The 26365-nt window shown below is 40.2% G+C and overlaps 1 protein-coding gene across 1 annotated transcript in view; it reads left to right on the top strand.

The window, feature by feature from the left end:
- The first annotated feature begins 491 nt into the window (after positions 1-491).
- The window catches only part of LOC311122512 (receptor-type tyrosine-protein phosphatase U-like), a 241492-nt gene continuing 215618 nt past the window's right edge, over positions 492-26365 (top strand). Inside the window, exon 1 of the mRNA XM_084158074.1 lies at positions 492-547. The gene's annotated coding sequence lies outside the window, so the exon portion shown is untranslated. The remainder of the gene's footprint in view (positions 548-26365) is intronic.

Raw genomic sequence — 26365 nt, 5'->3', positions numbered from 1 at the left:
AGCAATAGAAAGAGGATCAGAAGGGATATCATGGTGAAATATAGCCCAAACGAGCCACTACACAACAACACTGGAATAATAACTATAGTGGAATGTTTCTGAAGTGAGGGCAGGTGTGGTTGGGGGTTGATGGTGGGTTCTCACCTACTGCAACAAACCCTTTATTCTCTATGGAGCTTCATATTATCATAAGTGAAATACAAATAAGATGCAATTACCGATTTATGGTGGCCATGGCTGAAATGTGTGTCCATCTTGGGCTAAATCTATGATTTCGTTCAATCTTAGGAAATCTAATTAAATGTGATTATGTGCAAGCCATTAAAAAATCATCCATTAATCCCTTGATATTGAATGACATTTACTTCATCATCATGTGTGACCTCCCACTTAATGTCATCTCCTTCTCTCTCAGCAGCAGGCTGCACCTTTGACGAGGATTCTGAGCCCAGTCTGTGTGACTTCACCCAAGGGGAGGAGGATGACTTTGACTGGCAGCTCTTCCGGACACGCAACTCGCCCCACGCCTCTTCTGATCTCCTGCGTGGTGAGTTCCTGATGCTTCAGAGTATTTGACGTTTTCTCTGGTGCTAACCTGGTATCCACTATGGCATCCAATGCAAGTATCACTTTCACTTTGTGGATGGGGTATCTGTATCAGCAAGTATAAGAAACAAGGACTGGGGTGGTATGAGACTTCTCGAGTCTTAATGTGTGATGTTATCACCCTGGATTACAATCCTTAGATAGAACGTCAATGTGCGAGCCAACGACATACACAATGCCTTGCTAAGCAGCCAGTGCCTGCTCTTCTTAGGCGTGATTTACAGTCTTTGTGCGTGTTCCCACGTGCATGTTTGTTCAAAGGAGATGCTGAAGCTGTCCAGAAGCTGGGGGTGTTTAGGAAACACTCCAAAGTGTGGATGCCTGCCTGGGATTATTAATGGGATTCAGCGTGTATGGGTGTGGCGTCGAGTGGCGTCAGGCGTCATCAGGAATGTGTGGCCGCACGCAAATCAACCATGAAATGTCCCTCATGCATCATTTATTGTCTTTAATCAAGCAGTCATATCCGGCAGTGGTGTATATTTCCCCACTAACCCGCGGGATAACTCTAATGTTAAGCAGGCTCGCAGGGCAGGGGCTGACAGAAATGTACAGTTTCATGCGTCTCTGCTGGATGTTGCCATGGGGAGAATGAGACTGCATGCATACTTTATAACCCCCCCCCCCCCCCCCACACACACACATTAACAAACACCTTGGGGGAACAGACAGAAAGAGAGGGGGGGGGTTTACAGCATTTACAGCAGTGCTATGGACGATGCGGACACTAAAAAGCTGACTGCCTGGGAGGAGTGATTAGACCACTGACCTCCGTCTCAGTCAATCAATCAGTCAATCAATGATGTCTCACTGAGTGAGAGGTGTGGCAGGAACATTGTGCAATGTGTAGAGAAAAGTATGGAGTAAAAATATAATTTATGAAAATGTGAAGTTAGAGAAGCAAAATAAACTTGGAGGAAAACCCCCCAAGACCCCATAATTAGATAATAGAATAGGGGAGAAAGTGGCAGAACAAATGGTTGGCTGATACAAAAATAGATATGAGGAAAGATAAGATAAGCTGTGCGGAGAGACAGACGACACAATGAAAAGACTCACTACAATCAAGCGAATGGAATACTAGGACATTTATGAATAATTAGAGATTTATAATTTACAGGGAATCATTCAGGGCCTTAAGGAATACCTCACACATTTGATGGAGGAGACTACAATCTAACATAGCAGCCTTTAAAGAAGGTCAAAAAATTCATAAAGGGAGATGAAGTGAAGGCAAAAAATTTTTTATCACAATGCAGGTATGCTGATTTACATTAAATCACTTCATACCACCAAGCTACACACACATCACATTCATAACTTTATAAATCCAACTATCCCAAACTGATAAACTGCCTATCTCGCCCACACCTTATCATCCGCATTCTAATTATTCGCTGCCATCAGACACCATCCAATTCAGTGCAGGTATATAATTAATACTTTCCCCTTCCGTTTTAATTACAACTGGATGACATTTACACCAATCTGGGGCCTTCAGTGAAACTATAGCGGGGGTGAAGGCAGGCAGGTAACAAAGAGGGAAGAGACAGCTTTGGGAACACATTATTGACCAAGAACCAAGACAGACACGTGAATTTACTCACCCAGGCTCCTTTTCTCTGGGCCACACCCTTGGCAAGATGTAAGGTATATTAGCTCATAAGATTAATCTGAAATAGCACCGTGAAAATACCATGGTATACATGGGATCCTAGAATGGAGCAATGCAAGGAAGGCAGTTTACTCAGATTTGCAGTCTGTATAAGTTTTCTCATATGCTTGTAAATCACATCAGGAGTTTACTGTAGCAATCCACCATCATGCCAGTGAAGGTGGAGGATAACTTGTGTTTATGAGATAAGGCTATTTACAGTGGGCCGGTATTCATTTTCTGGGCTGAGAAATTGGTGCCCAGGGAAGATTTGCAAACATTGCTGAGATAGCTGCCTGTGGTTTCTCACAGGAGAAATCAGGATTTTCGATGGAGAGGTAAAGCTTGTGGAAGGAATGAGGGTGGACAAATTTAATAAAAGCATTTCCCCTGTTTAAGCTGTTTATCATTTTCATTTCGAAATGTGCTAGACTCATATGCATACACACATACAGTACTGTATGTGCGCACCTTGACAAACATTGATAAACTGTCATGAAATAGTTCAACGTTTTGTCAAAGAAAATGAAATAAGTCAGTCAGTGTAAGTATCACTTTCACAGCTGGATGTAAGAGAGATTGAAAGTCAAGGACTGGGCTGGTCAGACAACACTTATGTGAATAGTCATACCAGAAACACACAGATCCTTTGGTTTCCTTAATGATGACTTTCCAGAAGAGATGAATCAGACTTCATAAGATGAATGTATGACAGGACTGTCGGTCTAGACATACATACTTGTTTAGCATGGTGAAAGTGAGAGTGCTTTGCTTTCATTGAGATAAGATGGCAGGGAGGGAGAGGGGGAGAGGGGGCGAGACCCAGCTAGCAGATTTGGTTCCTTGGAAGTTGTGGGAACGTATGTTTTTGCTTTCCCATTGGTTCTGGGAAAGAAGCCATATGTTCTGGGAAAGTACATTTTTTTGGTTGCATGGAGGTTCTGAGAAAGTTTTTCTATGGTTCCCTGAAAGTAAATGTTTTGGTTTTATTAATGGTTATTATAGGTTATTTGAAGGTAATTAAATAACATTCTGAGAACATGTTTCAATAAGACTTTTAATAACACTGCAAGCTTAGATTGGGTTAACTGTTTTGAACTCCAAGCACAGATAGGATACATGGAAATGGATGTGCTTGGGGATTAATCATGTGGCATGGCATCAGTGAGATTCGAAGTTATGATCTGCTCTCTGTCCATGGAATTAGTCCACTGCACCACCAGGATGGAGCTAGCATACCATCTTTTTTTCTTACTCACACAAAGCTGTTCATTTGAGTCTTTTTCAAAGGAAACAAGCACTCATTTAAGATCAGGTGGGCCAATTAGTGGGCGTGGCCAACACACCCAAACACACTTATCAGGATAGAGGATAGAGAGAGTTTTGTTGAGGCTGAGAACGGAATGTATATGTTTTTAAATAAGATACTTAGAACATTCTTTGAACGTTACTAATGTTTTCTTGTGTTTTTTATGGAAATGTTCTTAATGTTCTGAAAACAACTTTAAATATATTGAGGAAACTCTCTATGTTATGCTGCAGTACTGGATTTCCCACAGAAGAACGTTGTTTCTTAACATTCTCTGAAGGTTCTGAGAACATGATTTTAGAACCATGAGGAAACCTGTAGGAAATGTTAAGGGAAGGTTGTATGCAAAATAACCATAGGACAACCACGCTCTCAATAAGCATTAAGAAACATATGGTTGTCAGAACGTTATGCGTTATCTCGGGAGTGAGAGAGAGAGTGAGAGTGAGAGAGAAAGAGAGAGAGGAGGGAGAAATGTATCACCCTATTTAAAGACATGTCATCTCGAGTGACGCCTCCCTCCAGGTCAGGGTGAGGTCAATGGACACACTGTGGCTGTCCCCATTTTAATGACCTTTGCAGGGTAATTCATACAGTAAAACACCCATTAATTTCTCCATCTGTGTCGCCTTATTACCCACACACCCTTTGTCAGTTGGATAGCGGGAATACAGCATCATATCTGATGGCTTTTATTATCTGTCACCTCTCACCCTTCCCTCCCTATTCCCATTTCCATCCCCAATCCCATCCCCATCCCCGTGTCCCATCCGCACATAACCGTGTCATTGACAGTGTCACCAGAATGTTTTACAACTATGAAAGGATCACCCAGACCAAGGTGACAGATACATGTTATCAGCCCCAGCCAGGCTGAGCCTCCCTCCCTCAGTGGTTTAATACTCCATTATAGAGCCCAGTCCACTGCCATTATGCCCATTGTTAAAGCTCCATTGACATTCTCCATGTCTGCATCATTCATTCAATCTTAAAATGTGTCAATTTAGATTGACGGGACACTGCCTACTGTGGGAGGTTTGGACCTATCGCCAGGAGCAGTAGGCATATGCTATCCAGCTTCTCGTGGGCCCGTGAAAGGTTCAACAAATTGTGTGAGGGGTAGGAATGGGCGGATTTCTCCATTCCCTTCTCCGGCTGTTGTATTGGCCAGTTCAATGGTGAAAAATGCCTCAGTCCCTGGAGGAAAAACGTTGTGCTATCCAGGAGCACGAGTACAGGACTTCAACAAGCTGCTCCCAAACATTTTAAACCAGCATAAGGAAATTGAGTCTATCATAGTTAACGTGGGATTCAATGACATTATGAAGGGCAGCTCAGAACAGCTGAAGATTAATTTTAAGGAACTCATTGGGTTTCTGCTTGACACCAACAAAAAACCCATAATATCTGGCCCTGTGCCCTCCCTAAATCGTGACATTGAACATTTCAGCAGACTTTTAGCCATCCATAATTGGCTACGAGACTATTGCAGCTCAGTGGGTGTAACATTTATTGACAATTTTGATACCTTCTGGAAACAAAGCTCGTATTATAAGGAGGATGGGATCCACCCAAATCATTTGGGTTCCTGGATCCTTTCACAGCATTATAATGCAGCGTTTAGACAATGACTTATCAATGACTCAAGCCCAGCTCAGTAAATCCCTACCATTGTGTCGCTGAGTTGTCATAATATTTCAGCAAATGTACATTATCCCAGGGCCGTTGGAAGTCACAATGTAAGTAACCTAATTCATGTCCCTCTAACTGCCCTGAATGCCTCTGCTGAACTATTGTATGCAGTAATCATGTGCCTATACTGTTAGCACTGAGGCGGTGTGCCCTAGTAGGAAGTCCACTGTGTGCAGCTCACCCTGCACTAACATAAGTAACATGAGCATGTCTACTTCTGCTAAAATTCACAGTAAAGCAATGAAAACAATCCCAGAAAAGTGCTAAAAATAGCCCACGTTAACATATGTAGCTTAAGAAACAAGGTTCATGAAATCAATAATTTGCTAGTAACAGATGACATTCATATTCTCACAACCTCTGAAACTCACTTAGATAGTACATTTGATGATACAGTGGTAGCAATACATCTACAGAAAAAACTAAGATGCCAAAGGTGGAGGTGTTGCCGTTTATATTCAGAACCACATTCCTGTAAAGCTTAGAGAGGATATCATGTTAAATACTGTTGAAGTAATATGGCTACAGGTTCATCTGCCTTACCTAAAGCACATTCTGGTGGGAAGCTGCTATAGACCACAAAGTGCTAACAGTCAGTATCTGGATAACATGTGCGAAATGCTTGATAATGTATGTGATATCAACAGAGAGGTATATCTTCTGGGTGATTTAAATATTGACTGGTTTTCATCAGGCTGTCCACTCAAGAGAAAGCTTCAAACTGTAACTAGTGCCTGCAACCTGGTTCAGGTTATCAGTCAACCTACCAGGGTAGTTACAAACAGCATAGGAATGAAATCATCAACATGTATTGATCACATCTTTACTAATACTGCAGAACTGTGCTTTAAAGCAGTATCCAAATCCATCTGATGTAGTGATCACAATACAGTAGCCATATCTAGGAAAACCAAAGTTCCAAAGGCTGGGCCTAATATAGTGTATAAAAGGTCATACAATTAGTTTTGTAGTGATTCCTATGTTGTTTATGTTAAGAATATGTGTTGGTCTGTGGTGTGTAATGAGGAGCAACCAGACGCTACACTTGACACATTTATGAAATTGCTTATTCCAGTTACTAATAATTATGCACCCATTAAGAAAATGACTGTAAAAACTGTTAAATCCCTGTGGATTGATGAGGAATTGAAAAATTGTATGGTTGAGAGGGATGAGTGAAAAGGAATGGCAAATAAGTCTGGCTGCACAACCAATTGGCGAACGTATTGCAAATTGAGAAATCATGTGACTAAACTGAATAAAAAGAAGAAGAAACTACACTATGAAATAAAGATAAATGAAATTTTGGGCAAAAAGGCTCCATCATTCATTGAATCAGATGGCGCATTCATCACAAAACCCACTGATATTGCCAATTACTTTAATTCTTTTTTTCATTGGCAAGATTAGCAAACATAGCCAGCAACAAACTCTGACAAATTGACAACATACTTTCAGCACACTTATAGGGAAGGACATTCAACAAGCTCAGCACTTACACAAATGACTGATGATTGGTTGAGAGAAATTGATGATAAAAAGATTGTGGGGGCTGTTTTGTTAGACTTCAGTGCGGCTTTTGACATTATCGATCATAGTCTTCTGATGGAAAAACGTATGTGTTATGGCTTTACACCCCCTGCTATATTGTGGATAAAGAGTTGCCTGTCTAACAGAACACAGAGGGTGTTCTTTAATGGAAGCCACTCCACCATAATTCCCCAGGGCAGCTGTCTAGGCCCCTTACTCTTTAAAATCTTTACTAATGACATGCCTGGGATATGATAAAGTAATCCTTCTACCCCCCCTTATCCCACCCCCCAAAAAATAATAATAAATAATAATAATAATAATAATAAAATAAAAATAATATATATATATATATATATATATATATATATATATATATATTGTAAAGTGGTTGTCCCACTGGCTATCATAAGGTGAATGCACCAATTTGTAAGTCGCTCTGGATAAGAGCGTCTGCTAAATGACGAAAATGTAAATGAAAATGTAATGCCACTGACCTTGAGTAAAGCCAGTGTGTCTATGTATGCGGATGACTCAACACTATACACGTCAGCTACTACAGCGAGTGAAATCACTGCAAAACTTCACAAAGAGCTGCAGTTAGTTTCAGAATGGGTGGCAAGGAATAAATTATTCACTAAACCCTAAACCTCAACTGAATCTTGTAATACATAATGTGGAAATTGAACAAGTTTAGGTGACTGAACTTTTTGGAGTAACCCAGGATTGTAAACTGTCATGGTCAAAACATGTTGATACAACAGTAGCTAAGATGGGGAGAAGTCCTGCCTCTTCGTATACTCAGTACTCGTCACAATGTGCCTTTAGAGGCCATGCAATTCAGTACTCATCTCGAAAACAAAAGCAATTTAGGTCAAAAGAGTCCATACTAACAAAGGAAATAGAAGGTCTAACAGAACAGATAGATAGCAATCAAATCTGTAACATAGAGGCTCAGAATAAATTTGAGTAAAATGAAAAATAAATGGAGAAACTTATTCAAGAAAGATCAAGTGTAATATATTATAAAAATAAAGCAAACTGGATGGAATATGGGGGAAAATGCACCAAATTCTTTTTTTAATCTTCAGCATAGGAATGCTACCAAAAAGAATGTACTGAAACTGGTTACAAATGACGGAGTCACCCATGATTCACCAAATTATATTTTGAAGGAGGAAACAAAGTACTTTAAGCATATGTTTTCGTTTCAGTCGCCTCCATCTCGTCTAACTGAAGCTAATTGTAGAGATTTTTTTTCTATTGATAATGTAAAATTAACAGCCATACAGAAAGACTCATGTGAAGGTGAAATTACAGAAGAGGAACTTCTGGATGCAATTAAATAATTTAAGTCCGGGAAAACTCCAGGGTTGGATGGCATACCAGTCGAGGTATACCAAACCTTTTTTGATATACTCAGAGGACCGTTATTAGCATGTTTTAACCACTCCTATGTAAATGGTAGGTTATCAGACACTCAAGAAGAAGGTCTGATTTCATTATTACTGAAACAGGATACAAGTGGAAAATACAAAGATTGGAGGCCCCTTACACTTCAGTGTTGTGATGCAAAAATTCTAGCAAAATGTATAGCTCATAGAATTAAAAAGGTATTGTTGGACATTATTCATTCTAATCAGACAGGTTTTTTACATGGAAGATACATTGGAGATAATATAAGGCAAGGACTGGAAACAATAGAACAGAAAGTTTTAAACTGTCAAGAGGAGTGAATCAAGGTTGTCCACTATTGGCATATCTATTTATTATGGCCATTGAGATGTTAGCTATTCAAATCAGATCCAATAATAATATCAAAGGATTAGAAATCCAGGGCCTCATAGAGGATCTAGATACATTTTCTAACCTCTCTGGATTACAACCAAATTATGATAAATGTACTATATTACGTATTGGATCACTAAAAAATAAAAATGTTACATTACCATGTAGTTTACCAATAAAATGGTCTGATGGTGATGTGGATTTACTCGGAATACATATCCCAAATGGAATAAATGATCTCACTCTAATACATTTTAATAGAAAGTTAGCAAAAATAGATAAGATCTTGCTACCATGGAAAGGTAAATACCTGTCAATTTGTGGAAAAATCACCCTGATTAACTCTTTAGTATTATCCCAGTTTACCTATTTGCCTGTGGTCTTGCCTACGCCTAGCGAACAGTTTTTTAAATTATATGAGAAAAAAATATTCCATTTTATTTGGAACGGCAAGCCAGACAAAATTAAACGGGCCTATTTATATAATGAATATGAATTCGGAGGACAGAAATTATTAAATATTAAAGCATTAGACCTATCATTAAAACCTTCAGTCATACAAAAGTTATACTTACATCCGAACTGGTTCTCTAGCAAATTAGTAAGATTGTCTAACCCAATGTTCAAGAATGGCCTTTTTCCCTATATTCAGATTACAACCTCACACTTTCAGTTATTTGAAAAGGAAATAATCTCTCAAATATCACTATTTCTAAAACAAGCCATAGAAAGTTTGTTGCAATTTCAATTTAATCCTCCAGAAACTACAGAACAAATAACGCAACAAATATTGTGGTTAAACTCAAATATACAAATTGATAAATATTTTTTTTTGGACAAAATCTTTAAAAAAGGTATAATCTTCGTAAATGATATCATCGGTAGGACTGGTGGAGCTAACAAAAACATATGGAAATGTCTGCTCTACCCAAAATTACAACCAAATAATTGCAGTATTACCGCAAAAATGGAAGAGGAAAGTGGAAGGGGGAAAAAGTAAGGAACTTGTCTGTCGGCCTTGCATTAAAGAACATAATTGGTTAAAGAAAACTGTGATAAATAACATTTAACATTTAACATTTAAGTCATTTAGCAGACGCTCTTATACAGAGCGACTTACAAATTGGACAAAGTATACCAGTTTCATTTAAGGACCAAAGGATTGACAGCCATCCCATATAGATTGCAAAATAGTTGGGAAGAGATTTTTGACATACCGATCCCATGGCATAGTGTTTATGAACTGATATGCAAAACGACGCCGGATTCAAAACTTAGAATTTTTCAATTAAAATTATTATATATAATTCTTGCTACCAATAGAATGTTATTTATATGGGGGATACAATCTTCCCAGCTCTGCAGATTTTGCTGCGAAGAGACAGAATCGTTAGATCATTTGTTTTGGTACTGTCCATTTGTAGCTTGTTTTTGGACACAGGTCCAGGAATGGCTAAAGGATAGCAATATTTACCTGGAGCTAACCCTGCAGATAACATTACTGGGTGATCTGAAAAGTCATAGTCAATAATATAATAATACTTTTAGCAAAAATGTTTATTTTCAATTTACAATCTGTAGAAACAATGAGAATAGAAAGGTTTAGAACTTTTGTAAAACATCACAGTACAGTTGAAAAATATATGGCAAATAGAAATCCAATATGGATGGTGTTAAGAGATAGATGGATGGTGTCGAATGGAGTTGAAGGATGGGACTAATAACAACTAACAACAACTAATAACAACAAGATAACTAATAATGTAAGCATACTGTGTCCATAATAATTATATACAGTGGGGAAAAAAAGTATTTAGTCAGCCACCAATTGTGCAAGTTCTCCCACTTAAAAAGATGAGAGGCCTGTAATTTTCATCATAGGTACACGTCAACTATGACAGACAAAATGAGAAAAAAGATTCCAGAAAATCACATTGTAGGATTTTTTATGAATTTATTTGCAAATTATGGTGGAAAATAAGTATTTGGTCAATAACAAAAGTTTCTCAATACTTTGTTATATACCCTTTGTTGGCAATGACACAGGTCAAACGTTTTCTGTAAGTCTTCACAAGGTTTTCACACACTGTTGCTGGTATTTTGGCCCATTCCTCCATGCAGATCTCCTCTAGAGCAGTGATGTTTTGGGGCTGTCGCTGGGCAACACGGACTTTCAACTCCCTCCAAAGATTTTCTATGGGGTTGAGATCTGGAGACTGGCTAGGCCACTCCAGGACCTTGAAATGCTTCTTACGATGCCACTCCTTCGTTGCCCGGGCGGTGTGTTTGGGATCATTGTCATTCTGAAAGACCCAGCCACGTTTCATCTTCAATGCCCTTGCTGATGGAAGGAGGTTTTCACTCAAAATTTCACGATACATGGCCCCATTCATTCTTTCCTTTACACGGATCAGTCGTCCTGGTCCCTTTGCAGAAAAACAGCCCCAAAGCATGATGTTTCCACCCCCATGCTTCACAGTAGGTATGGTGTTCTTTGGATGCAACTCAGCATTCTTTGTCCTCCAAACACGACGAGTTGAGTTTTTACCAAAAAGTTATATTTTGGTTTCATCTGACCATATCACATTCTCCCAATCCTCTTCTGGATCATCCAAATGCACTCTAGCAAACTTCAGACGGGCCTGGACATGTACTGGCTTAAGCAGGGGGACACGTCTGGCACTGCAGGATTTGAGTCCCTGGCGGCGTAGTGTGTTACTGATGGTAGGCTTTGTTACTTTGGTCCCAGCTCTCTGCAGGTCATTCACTAGGTCCCCCCGTGTGGTTCTGGGATTTTTGCTCACCGTTCTTGTGATCATTTTGACCCCACGGGGTGAGATCTTGCGTGGAGCCCCAGATCGAGGGAGATTATCAGTGGTCTTGTATGTCTTCCATTTCCTAATAATTGCTCCCACAGTTGATTTCTTCAAACCAAGCTGCTTACCTATTGCAGATTCAGTCTTCCCAGCCTGGTGCAGGTCTACAATTTTGTTTCTGGTGTCCTTTGACAGCTCTTTGGTCTTGGCCATAGTGGAGTTTGGAGTGTGACTGTTTGAGGTTGTGGACAGGTGTCATTAATACAGGTAACGAGTGGAGGACAGAGGAGCCTCTTAAAGAAGAAGTTACAGGTCTTGCAGGTTTTGTAAAACAGAAAAATACACTAGAAGATTGTACAATATGATTGCATCACCTGATCTTTTAATGTTAAGTTATCTCCCATCCACGTCCAAATCAAATTATTAAATTATTATCAAATATTTTTGAGAGGTAGCAGCAACATCCACAGTAGTAAACTGGCTGTAGGAGCTACAGTGGGGAAAAAAAGTATTTAGTCAGCCACCAATTGTGCAAGTTCTCCCACTTAAAAAGATGAGAGATCCCTGTAATTTTCATCATAGGTACACGTCAACTATGACAGACAAATTGAGAAAAAAAAATCCAGAAAATCACATTGTAGGATTTTTAATGAATTTATTTGCAAATTATGGTGGAAAATAAGTATTTGGTCACCTACAAACAAGCAAGATTTCTGGCTCTCACAGACCTGTAACTTCTTCTTTAAGAGGCTCCTCTGTCCTCCCCTCGTTACCTGTATTAATGGCACCTGTTTGAACTTGTTATCAGTATAAAATACACCTGTCCACAACCTCAAACAGTCACACTCCAAACTCCACTATGGCCAAGACCAAAGAGCTGTCAAAGGACACCAGAAACAAAATTGTAGACCTGCACCAGGCTGGGAAGACTGAATCTGCAATAGGTAAGCAGCTTGGTTTGAAGAAATCAACTGTGGGAGCAATTATTAGGAAATGGAAGACATACAAGACCACTGATAATCTCCCTCGATCTGGGGCTCCACGCAAGATCTCACCCCGTGGGGTCAAAATGATCACAAGAACGGTGAGCAAAAATCCCAGAACCACACGGGGGGACCTAGTGAATGACCTGCAGAGAGCTGGGACCAAAGTAACAAAGCCTACCATCAGTAACACACTACGCCGCCAGGGACTCAAATCCTGCTGTGTCCCCCTGCTTAAGCCAGTACATGTCCAGGCCCGTCTGAAGTTTGCTAGAGTGCATTTGGATGATCCAGAAGAGGATTGGGAGAATATCATATGGTCAGATGAAACCAAAATAGAACTTTTTGGTAAAAACTCAACTCGTCGTGTTTGGAGTACAAAGAATGCTGAGTTGCATCCAAAGAACACCATACCTACTGTGAAGCATGGGTGTGGAAACATCATGCTTTGGGGCTGTTTTTCTGCAAAGGGACCAGGACGACTGATCCGTGTAAAGGAAAGAATGAATGGGGCCATGTATCGTGAGATTTTGAGTGAAAACCTCCTTCCATCAGCAAGGGCATTGAAGATGAAACGTGGCTGGGTCTTTCAGCATGACAATGATCCCAAACACACCGCCCGGGCAACGAAGGAGTGGCTTCGTAAGAAGCATTTCAAGGTCCTGGAGTTGCCTAGCCAGTCTCCAGATCTCAACCAGATAGAAAATCTTTGGAGGGAGTTGAAAATCTGTGTTGCCCAGCGACAGCCCCAAAACATCACTGCTCTAGAGGAGATCTGCATGGAGGAATGGGCCAACATACCAGCAACAGTGTGTGAAAACCTTGTGAAGACTTACAGAAAACGTTTGACCTGTGTCATTGCCAACAAAGGGTATATAACAAAGTATTGAGAAACTTTTGTTATTGACCAAATACTTATTTTCCACCATAATTTGCAAATAAATTCATAAAAAATCCTACAATGTGATTTTCTGGAATTTCTTTTCTCATTTTGTCTGTCATAGTTGACGTGTACCTACGTGTACAGGCCTCTCTCATCTTTTTAAGTGGGAGAACTTGCACAATTGGTGGCTGACTAAATACTTTTTTCCCCCACTGTACAGTGAAAAACACTGTCTAGAAACAAGAATACACTTAAACCTCCAAATGGAAAGGCCTTTGATGAAAATAATCAAAAACAAGTAACTCCCTGCAGTGAAGTGTATTTTTCATTTTAAGTCAACATTCACAGAAAGACAACTTCAGTAATGGGAAACTTATTTGCTTTGCTGCTTTGCATAATGTTGCCGTGCTGATCAATGCCTTGTCTGCAATGTCTGTCGAAATAAGAAATTAAATGTCATCACAGAAGCACTGTAAAAATATACTGCAAACAAACAGAAATAATACTTTTTCATTTTTTGGGGCAAACAAAACAAACAATCTTGCAATCACATTGGCGAATAAAGCTTTGGAATACTGAACACACATATCAGAGGCTTTCAGTGGTTGCCTGAAGGGTGGTGATCTCATGCACCATTTCATCTGAAGACCTGTGAGCTACCTGCCTGTAAGAAATACACCAGGTTCCTTCTGAAATAATAATGCCTCCCTGTTTGTCTTTGGAGGGAAGACGTGTGTGTACATGTTTGGGTGCTGCTGGAAGCCAGAGGGAATGAGCAAAAGATGGGGGTGTAAATCAGACCTGGCTGACTAAATCTGAACCTAATGGGAAAAGCAGCACATAAACTCTCATAAAGTCTATGGGAAATGTTGCTCTATTGTACAACTCCTAGACGTAACGTTGATTAAGTATATAAGCAGGAAGATAAAGAGGTCCTGGTTGTCGTTATGAAGAAGTATAAACACAAAAACTACAGGCTGCATGACATCAGCAGCCTGGTGGTCCAAAATAGCATAACTAGTGTATTTTAACACCAATAAACCCACCTGTTTAAAAATGAAATTATATATGTCTATCTAGCAAACCAGGCAACTAAAAGCAACTTTCTAAACAATATTTTGGTTAGTTGTAGCTTGTTAGCTAGCTGATGTTAAGTTAGCTGGATAGCAAGTTCAAATAATGACCATATTATAAAGTTGACAACGTCTTCACTTTAGCTCATTTGTCTTTATTATTACAGGAAAATAAACTCACAACAAGATCATTATTTACAAGTCAATGGCGAGCCAATTACAGAAAATAACTTACGGTTGTGATTGTGACTAAATAAAAGCAGGGCATTCTACCAGAGAATTTTAGAACTTTGACACTGTCTCGTTGGCCTAAAGTTATATCCTAATTTGACTTTGGTGCAGGTCATGTTCTTCACATTACAGTCTCTGGTAAACACATACTATATCAAATAAAATCAAAGTTTATTTGTCACATGCATAGGATACAGAAGGTGTAATTAAATGGTTACTTGCATAGTGGAGTCTTTTGTTTAGACATGTAGCTAGCTAGCTAAACAATTAATCATAATCCCAACTCATAACGTTACTACCCTGCATGAATCTCTAAGATACGAATAATATTACTACACAGATCGTACACGTAACGTTAGCTAGCGAGCCAGCCAGCTAACATTAGCTAGCTAGCTAACAGTACTCTTTAACTTGAAATGAAAAATACTTTTAAAAATGTATTTTATAATTTTTATTCAAGAGCACATAAAGAACATGTACCATACATACGCAACATATCTTTGCTGTCTTTAGAAAGGAGCGTAATTACATTCACATGTTAAGGGTACATTTTGGCTGTATAGAGTCTGAATAAGAATACCATTTGGATAAAGCCACAGAAAAACAACAGAAACAAACATAAAAAACAGAAATTACAGAATAAGACCAGTACAATATGTCACGAACTCTGACCAGACACCTTCATACCTATGCTGTATATGTTGCAAGATTGATGTGGTTCTCTCCATGTCAGCAAGTACCCCGCATAGACCTAACCACATATCTTCTGAGGGTGCATGTTCATTTTTCCAGCATTTTGTTACACATTTCCTTGCTGCTGCTAAAAGATAATCTATCAATTGAAGTTGAGAGGATTGGAGTGTATTCACAGGAACAATACCTAGAAGGAGATGACAGGGGTCTGATTGAATAATGATACCTGTGATGTCCTGTATAACATGGAGAATTTCAGACCAAAAAGACTGGATCTTTGTCCAGTACCTACAGTGGGGAGAACAAGTATTTGATACACTGCCGATTTGGCAGGTTTTCCTACTTACAAAGCATGTAGAGGTCTGTCATTTGTATCATAGGTACACTTCAACTGTGAGAGACGGAATCTAAAACAAAAATCCAGAAAATCACATTGTATGATTTTTAAGTAATTAATTTGCATTTGCATTGCATTACTCAGTTTATATTGGTGTTGAACCTCCCTCCATGTCTTCAATGTAAGAGTAATAATTGGGTTTTGTTTAATCCTGTCAATAGAAATAGGGTCTGCTATAAAGGGAAGACCACCCAGTAATATGATTTAAGGTTATGGAGGCCAAGCCCACCCAATTCTTTGAACAGCTGTAGTTTTTTATAACTAATACGATCCTTCTTATTTTACCATAAGAATGTGCCTATTGCTGCATTTTGGCGAGTAAAGGTTTTAGCAGGAATTTTAACAGGAAGCATTGAAAACAGATAAAGCAGCATTTTCACTGAAGCAACCCAACATGCTATAGATATAGGGAGGGGCATCCAACGTTCTAGATCTTCAGTGATTTTACTAATCACAGGGGGTAGTTCAAAGTATATAGTTTCCCATAGTCTGACGTAATATTAACACCCCAGTATGAAAATGTATGCACTCACTAACTGTAAGTTGCTCTGGATAAGAGCGTCTGCTAAATGACTAAAATGTAAATGTAAATGTAAGTAACACATGCTTGTATCAGTCCACTAAAATGCATAGTTGTCTTTGATACTTGAGGGTGCATCACCAAATGTCATCATTGCAATAGTTTTACCAACTTTAATTTTATAGCCTGATGTAGCACCATATTCACCTATTAATTTGAATATATTTGGAATCGTTGTCTCAGCCTCTGTTATGTACAGTGCCTTGCAAAAGTATTCATCCACCTTGGCGTTTTTCCTATTTTGTTGCATTACAACCTGTAATTTAAATAGATTTTTATTGGGATTTCATGTAATGGACATTAATTGGTGAAGTGAAATTAAAATTATAACTTCTTTCAAAGAATTATAAAAAATAGATAACGGAAAAGTGGTGCATTCATATGTATTCACCCCTTTTGCTATGAAGCCCCTAAATATGATCTGGTGCAACCAATTACCTTCAGAAGTCACATAATTAGTTAAATAAAGTCCACCTGTGTGCAATCTAAGTGTCACATGATCTGTCACATGACCTCACCTGTTCTGAAAGGCCCCAGAGTCTGCAACACCACTAAGCAAGGGGCACCACCAAGCAAGCGGCACCATGAAGACCAAGGAGCTCTCTGAACAGGTCAGGGACAAAGTTGTGGATATCAGAAACTTTGAACATCACACGGAGCACCATTAAATCCATTATTAAAAAATGGAAAGACTATGGCACTACAACAAACCTGCCACGAGAGGGCCGCCCACCAAAACTCACAGACCAGGCAAGGAGGGCATTACTCAGAGAGGCAACAAAGAGACCAAAGATAACCCTGAAGGAGATTGGAGTATCTGTCCATAGGACCACTTTAAGCCGTACACTCCACAGAGCTGGGCTTTACGGAAGAGTGGCCAGAAAAAAAGCCATTGCTTAAAGAACAAAATAAGCAAACACATTTGGTGTTCACCAAAAGGCATGTGGGAGACTCCCCAAACATCTGACCAGTGTATCTTCTTCCATATGAGACTAAAATTGAGCTTTTTGGCCATCAAAGAAAACGCTATGTCTGGCACAAACCCAACACCTCTCATCACCCCGAGAACACCATCCCCACAGTGAAGCATGGTGGTGGCAACATCATGCTGTGGGGATGTTTTTCATCAGCAGGGACTGGGAAATTTGTCATAATTGAAGGAATGATGGATGGCGCTAAATACAGGGAAATTCTTGAGGGAAACCTGTTTCAGTCTTCCAGAGATTTGAGACTGGGATGGAGGTTCACCTTCCAGCAGGACAATGACCCTAAGCATACTGCTAAAGCAACACTCGAGTGGTTTAAGGGGAAACATTTAAATGTCTTGGAATGGCCTAGTCAAAGCCCAGACGTCAATCTAATTGAGAATCTGTGGTATGACTTAAAGATTGCTGTACACCAGTGGAACCCATCCAACTTGAAGGAGCTGGAGCAGTTTTGCCTTAAAGAATGGGCTAAAATCCCAGTGGCTAAATGTGCCAAGCTTATAGAGACATACCCCAAGAGACTTGCAGCTGTATTTGCTGCAAAAGGTGGCTCTAAAAAGTATTGACTTTGCGGGGGGTGAATAGTTATGCACGCTCAAGTTTTCAGTTTTTTTTTGTCTTATTTGTTTGTTTCACAATTAAACATGTTTTGCATCTTTAAAGTGGTAGGCATGTTGTTTAAATCAAATGATACAAACCTTCCCAAAATCCATATAAATTCCAGGTTGTAAGGCAACAAAATAGGAAAAATGCCAAGGGGGGTGAATACTTTCGCAAGCTGCTGTACAGGATGACATTGTCTGCATATAGAGATAGCTTGTGTTCATTTGGCCCCGCCTGCAGACAATGAATGTTTATGGCACTTCGAATAGCTTCCGCCAGAGGTTCTATACTAAGGGAGGAAAATAACAGTGGCGAGAGACAATCTCCTTGACAATTTCCTCGTTGTAGCGAAAATGAATGCGACATATTCCCATTCGTTCTAACAGCTGATTTTGGACTTGAATATATCAACTCTATGCATTTCTAAAAGAGCGCCCCAAAACCAAACTTTTTTAGCGTTGCTAAAAGAAAGACCCAGTCGACACGGTCAAATGCCTTTTCGGCATCAAGAGATAGTATAACTGTTTGTTTGAGTTCGGTCTTAGAGTAATTGATAATATTCAGAAGTCGTTTTATATTTGATGTTGAGTGACGTCCTTTAAAGAACCTGGTTTGATCTGGATTTAATAATTTTGTTACTACCTCCTTTTTGTTAAAATCTTAAGGATTTTATAGTCACAATTTAGTAAACTTACTGGTCTATAGGAACCACAGTCTAGTGGGTCCTTGCCTGGCTTCTTTAACAGAGTGATGGTTGCTTCACACCTAGTATCAAATCAAATTTGATTTGTCATATGCGCCGAATACAACAGGTGTAGACCTTACAGTGAAATGCTTACTTACAAGCCCTTAACCAACAATACAGTTTTAAGTAAAATAAGTGTTAAGTAAAAAATAGATCAGTAAAAAATAGTCTGGGTAGCCATTTGATTAGCTGTTCAGAAGTCTTATGGCTTGGGGGTACCTAGGCGCTTCAGTACTGCTTGCCGTGCGGTAGCAGAGAGAACAGTCCATGACTAGCGTGGCTGGAGTCTTTGACAATTTCTAGGGCCTTCCTCTGACACTGCCTGGTATAGAGGTCCTGGGCCATACGCACTACCCTCTGTAGTGCCTTGCGGTCGGAGGCCGAGCTGTTGCCATACCAGGCAGTGATGCAACGAGTCAGGATGCTCTCGATGGTGCAGCTGTAAAACTTTTTGAGGATCTGAGGACCCATGCCAAATATTTTCAGTCTCCTGAGGGGGAATATGTTTTGTCGTGCCCTCTTCACGACTGTCTTTCTGTGTTTGGACCATGATAGTTTGTTGGTGATGTGGACACCAAGGAACTTGAAGCTCTCAACCTGCTCCACTACAGCCCCGTCGATGAGAATGGGGGCGTGCTCGGTACTTTTCTTTTTCCTGTAGTCCACAATCATCTCCTTTGTCTTGATCTTGTTGAGGGAGAGGTTGTTATCTGACCTCCTCCCTATAGGCTGTCTCATCGTTGTCGGTGATCAGTCCTAACACTGTTTTGTCGTCGGCAAACTTAGTGATATTGGAGTCGTGCCTGGCCATGCAGTCATGGGTGAACAGGGAGTACAGGAGTGGACTGAGCACGCACCCCTGAGGGGCCCCGGTGTTGAGGATCAGCGTGGCAAATGTGTTGTTACCTACCCTTACTACCTGGGGGCGGCCCGTCAGGAAGTCCAGGATCCAGTTGCAGAGGGACGTGTTTAGTCTGAGCCGGTGTAGTACGATTCAATCTTCGTCCCGTGTTGACGTTTTGCCTGTTTGATGGTTCGTCGGAGGGCATAGCGGGATTTCTTATAAGTGTCCGGGTTAGAGTCCCGCTCCTTGAAAGCGGCAGCTCTACCCTTTAGCTCAGTGCGGATGTTGCCTGTAATCCATGGCTTCTGGTTGGGGTATGTACGTACGGTCACTGTGGGGACGACATCATCTATGCACTTATTTGCAGGGACTGTTGATCTTTAAACCATTAAAGATGATGAATTAGATGAGAGAACAGCCTTGTTATATTAAGCTTAGGCTTCATCCCTCAGGTCTAAAGCATTACAAGACATTAACATGGATTGGATTATCAAGACTTTGTGATGGCATGTTCATGGTATGGAACAAGTAATGGAACACAGAAACCAGAGCATGGAATATTGGATTTAGGATACTAAATTGAAAATGCAGGATCTGGGAGATACAGTATAATCAAACATAGAACATGTTACCCCTATGTTACTTATAATGAAACATAGTAGGACAAACTATAGATATCTTATTTGCTTTGTAACTGTGCTATCATCGAGGTGGTATTGGTTGTCTCTAAGAGTATTCTTTATTGATTTAGCTTGTTTTTCAATGTTGCTTTGGTATCCATGACAAATGTCACTGTGCAGTGTGTGTTTCGTCAAAAGGATTCACATTCTTTGTCTTGCTCTCCAAAAAGAGAACCAAGAACAGTGTCAGAGTATCATTGCCCATATTCAATACAGCATCCCCTCTAGGGAGAAACTCAAAGAAAAGTAAAACGCTTGTACAATAGAACCCTTTAAACATTGACATTGCTCTCTATCGTATGCTGGGTTTTCATTGTAAGGTTCAGTTGTGTTAAAGCCACCACCATCTGTTTGTAAAGTCAGCGCCCTGTGTCACTTGGGTGCTACTGTACATACTTCAGAGGTTTTGGATGTAAGATCCAATTGAGTCGGCATCTGGTTGTGGAATCAGTCACCAATTGCATGAAGTGACACGAGTCCTTGAGGGAAGGGGATCTGAGGACAGAACCTCTCCCTCTCGTTCCCCCTTCTCTCTCACTTACTTTTTCCTTCTCTCGCTTCCTCTTAGGTGCAATCTATTTCTGGAGTATTACCATAATAACTTGTATCGTTCACAACTCACTGTCATCGTAATTGATATGTAGGTGCCGCTGCTTGGTGGAGTCATTTGCATATAATTGTGTTAACTGATATGATAATGACTGTGGAAGGCCTGATTCAAGCGGAATGCCTCTCAGGAGATGGATGGCTATTTGAATTATACACAATAAGCAATACATTATATCAGGTCGCAGTGATCAACGGCACTCCACATGACTGCCTGTCCTATACCTGGGGAGTGTGGGACCACACAGCTATAAACTACACCGCTCCATTTTTCACCTTGTAATGGCTTGGCTGTCTTCCCCAAGAGTTGTTTTTATGACATTTTGCTTCGTGTAGTTTCTGTTTGGTAGCAGGTTATCTGTCAACTATGATACTACCATCATGAGGTGATAATGAGGTAAAAAGCTTTGGCCATTTGTTGCAGTCGAGGCATTGAGTGACAAAATGGCTGCCGTGTATCTCCTGGGTTTCAGTCCACTTAGTATGCTGCCTTTGTCGTTGCTTTTAACCAGACTGCCGATAATTTGCTTCTCAGGCTCCACCAAACTTTATTATTCTCATTAATACGTATGATAAGCCTATTCACTTTGAAATTCGATTTTATAAAGGCTTCAGAAAAAGGAAATGTAGCAGTAAAAAGAAAATATAAAAAAAGCCTTTCAAATTAGACATTGACTATCATCTATCTTTCAAGATAACTCTTTGTTCAAAACATCTTTCTGCTTGAACTTCGCTTAGATTTTTGGGGCGAGGGGAGAGAAGCGCTGAATAGCGGTGTGAAACCCTTTTAGAAGCAGCCCTTTATGGAGTAGCTCTCTCAAATCGAGCTGTTAATTGAGTTGGCGGACAAAATGAGAGTTAGTGAAATCAGTATTAGGGGGGGAGTGGCTCAGTAGCGGAGGACATAATGTCAGATGTTTTAAACTTTATACTGATAAAGTTTAAAACATCTGACATTATGTCCTCTACTACTGAGCCACTCCCCCCCCAATACTGATTTCACTAACTCTTATGACCAACATGACCAACATGAGGCCATCTACATCACTAAGCACACATACCCATACTCACTTATATTCCTACAACCCAGGGCTCTCCAGAGGGTAGTGTGGTCAGCCTAACACCTCAACAGGGGCACACTGCCTGCCCTCCAGGACATCTACAGCACCCAGTGTCACAGGAAGGCCAAGAAGATCATCAAGGACCTCAGCCACCCGAGCCATTGCCTGTTCACCCCGCTACCATCAAGAAGGCGGAGACAGTATAGGTGCATCAAAGCTGGGACTCGAGAGACTGAAAAACTGCTTCTATCTCCAGGCCATCAGACTGTTAAACAGTCATTGGCCTCCGTCCAATACCCTGCCCTGAACCTTAGACACTGTCACTAGCCAGCTACCACCCGGTACTCTACCCTGCACCTTACACTCTTCGAAAAAAAGCTGGGTTCCACTGGTCCTACGGACATATATTCCAATCGCCGCTGTGGAGCTTTGCAGCTCCTTCAGTGTTATCTTTGGTCTCTTTGTTGCCTCTCTGATTAATGCCCACCTTGCCTGGTCCGTGAGTTTTGGTGGGCGGCCCTCTCTTGGCAGGTTTGTTGTGGTGCCATATTCTTTCTATTTTTTAATAATGGATTTAATGGTGCTCTATGGGATGTTCAAAGTTTCTGATATGTTTTTATAACCCAACCCTGATATGTACTTCTCCACAACTTTGTCCCTGACCTGTTTAGAGACCTCCTTCGTCTTCATGGTGCCGCTTGCTTGGTGGTGCCCCACTTTTTAGATTTTTTTGAAACAAGTAATTTTTTTCATTTCACTTAACCAATTTGGACTATTTTGTGTATGTCCATTACATGAAATCCAAATCCAAATCCATTTAAATTACAGGTTGTAATGCTACTAAATAGGAAAAACGGCAAGGGGGATGAATACTTTTTCAAGGCACTGTACATCGTTACAGTTGTTGATTAGCTAGCTAGCGAATCTTTGCAGTGTTAGCATAGAGGTGACATCAGTCAAAACACCTCAAAACTAGAAATGGAACAAGGTAAAACTAGCTGGAAACAAGCCACCTATTATTCCCCACATGGCAGCTTCTTGTCATTGTTGCTAGCTATATGGCCATCTAGAATCACAACAGCACATTGCCTTCTGCCCCATTGGAGCGTGCACATTGTTTTCGTGACATTGTCAGCTAACCTGTCTATTTACAGAGTAAATGAACATGGGTAACATTAATAATGTTTACACACTATTTTACCCACTTTATATGTATACTGAACAAAAATATAAATGCAACATGTTAATTGTTGGTCCCAAGTTTCATGAGCTGAAATTAAATATCCCAGAAATGTTCCATATGCACAAAAAGCTTATTTCTCTAAAATGTTGTGCACAAATTACATCTCCGTTAGTGAGCATTTCTCCGTTGCCAAGATAAACTATCCACCTGACAGGTGTGGCATATCAAGAAGCTGATTAAACAGCATGATCATTACACAGGTACACCTTGCGCTGGGGACAATAAAAGGACACTGTGCAGTTTTGTCACACAACACAATGCCACAGATGTCTCAAGTTTTTAGGGAACGTGGAATTGGCATGCTGACTGCAGGAATGTCCACCAGAGCTGTTGCCAGAGAATGTAATGTTCATTTCTCTACCATAATCCGCCTCCAACGTCATTTTAGATAATTTGGCAGTGTCGTTCAACCGGCCTCACAACCTCAGACAACATGTAACCATGCCAGCCCAGGACCTCCACATCCGTCGTCGTCACCTGCAGGATGGTCTGAGACAAGCCACCCGGACAGCTGATGAAACTTAGTGGTTAGGCGCGTTGTGCCAGTAACCGAAAGGTCACTGGTTCTAATCCCTGAGCCGACTAGGTGAAAAATCTGTTGATGTGCCCTTGAGCAAGGCACTTAACCCTAATTGCTCCTGTAATGCGAAATGACTAAAATGTAAAATGTAAATGTAAACTGTGGGTTTGCACAACCAAAGAATTTCTGCAGAAACTGTCAGAAACCTTCTATGGGAAGCTCATCTACATGCTCATCGTCCTCACCAGGGTCTTGACCTGACTGCATTTCGGCGTCGTAACCGACTTCAGTGGGCAAATGCTCACCTTCGATGGGCACTGGCACACTGGAGAAGTGTGCTTTTCACGGATGCATCCTGGTTTCAAGTGTACCGGGCAGATGGCATACAGCATGTATGGTGTTGTGTGGTCGAGCAGTTTGCTGATGTCAATGTTGTGAGCAGAGTACCCTATGGTGGCGGTGGGGTTATGGTATGGGCAGGCATAAGCTACGGATAACGAACACAATTGCATTTTATCAATGGCAATTTGAATGCACAGAGACACCGTGACGAGATCCTGAGGCCCATTGTCATGCCATTCATCCGCCACCATCACCTCATGTTTCAGCATGACCATGTCGCAAGGATCTGTACACAATTCCTGGAAGCTGAAAATGTCCCAGTTCTTCTTAAGCCTTCATACTCATCAGACTTGTCACCCATTGAGCATCTTTGGGATGCTCTGGATCGACGTGTACGACAGTGTGTTCCAGTTCCCGTCAATATCCAGCAACTTTGCACAGCCATTGAAGAGGAGTGGGACAACATTCCACAGGCCACAATCAACAGCCTGATCAACAATATGTGAAGGAGATGTGTCGCGCTGCATGAGGCAAATGGTGGTCACACCAGATACTGACTGGTTTTCTGATCCACACCCCTACCTTTAAAAAAAGTTATCTGTGACCAACAGATGCATATCTGTATTCCCAGTCATGTGAAATCCATAGATTAGGTCCTAATGAATTTATTTCAATTGACTGATTTCCTTATATAATAATATAATATAATAATATGCCATTTAGCAGACACTTTTATCCAAAGCGACTTACAGTCATGTGCGCATACATTTTTACGTATGGGTGGTCCTGGGGATCGAACCCACTACCCTGGCGTTACAAGCGCCATGCTCTACCAATTGAGCTACAGAGGACCACATTATATGAAATGTAACTCAGTAAAATCATTGAAATTCTTGCATGTTGCATTTATATTTTTGTTCAGTGTATACTACTGCTGTACACACCTTTTCTATTCATATACTGTCCATACTGTCTATACACACCATCCTATATAACTACTGCTGTACACACCTTTTCTATTCATATACTGTCTATACTGTCTATACACACCATCCTATATAACTACTGCTGTACACACCTTTTCTATTCATATACTGTCCATACTGTCTATACACACCATCCAAATAACTACTGCTGTACACACATTTTCTATTCATATACTGTCCATACTGTCTATACACACCATCCTATATATCTACTGCTGTACACACCTTTTCTATTCATATACTGTCCATACTGTCTATACACACCATCCTATATAACTACTGCTGTACACACCTTTTCTATTCATATACTGTCTATACTGTCTATACACACCATCCTATATAACTACTGCTGTACACACCTTTTCTATTCATATACTGTCTATACTGTCTATACACACCATCCTATATAACTACTGCTGTACACACCTTTTCTATTCATATACTGTCCATACTGTCTATACACACCATCCAAATAACTACTGCTGTACACACATTTTCTATTCATATACTGTCCATACTGTCTATACACACCATCCTATATATCTACTGCTGTACACACCTTTTCTATTCATATACTGTCCATACTGTCTATACACACCATCCTATATAACTACTGCTGTACACACCTTTTCTATTCATATACTGTCTATACTGTCTATACACACCATCCTATATAACTACTGCTGTACACACCTTTTCTATTCATATACTGTCTATACTGTCTATACACACCATCCTATATAACTACTGCTGTACACACCTTTTCTATTCATATACTACTGTCTATACACACCATTTATATATGTACAGTACCAGTCAAAAATGTAGAAAATAGTAAAAATAAAGATAAACCCAGGAATGAGTAGTTGTGTCCAGACTTTGGACTGGTACTGTGTATATATATATATATATATATATATATATATATATATATATATATATATATATATATATACAGTTGAAGTCGGAAGTTTACATACACAAAACTTGTTTTTCAAACACTGCACAAATTTCTTGTTAACAAACTATAGTTTTGGCAAGTCGGTTAGGACATCTACTTTGTGCATGACACAAGTAATTGTTTACAGACAGATTATTTCACTTATAATTAACTGTATCACAATTCCAGTGGGTCAGAAGTTTAGATACACTAAGTTCACGGTGCCTTTAAACAGCTTGGAAAATTCCAGAAAATGATGTCATGGCTTTAGAAGCTTCTGATAGGCTGATTGACATCATTTGAGTCAATTGGAGGTGTACCTGTGGATGTATTTCAAGGCCTACCTCCAGACTCAGTGCCTCTTTGCTTGACAGCATGGGAAAATTAAAAGAAATCAGCCAAGACCTCAGAAAAACAATTGTAGACCTCCACAAGTCTGGTTCATCCTTGCGCCGGAGAAGATGGCTTCCGTTTTACAGCCCTCTAACCAATTGTACTATTATGTGTGATTTTCAGCGTTATTTGTAATTTATTTTGTACATAATGTTTCTGCCATCGTCTCTTATAACCAAAA

Source organism: Coregonus lavaretus, assembly GCF_964263955.1.
Source record: "Coregonus lavaretus genome assembly, chromosome: 3".
Lineage (NCBI taxonomy): Eukaryota > Metazoa > Chordata > Actinopteri > Salmoniformes > Salmonidae > Coregonus > Coregonus lavaretus.
Note: the sequence above shows the minus strand (reverse complement) of the source record. Positions and strands in the feature narration are given on the sequence as shown.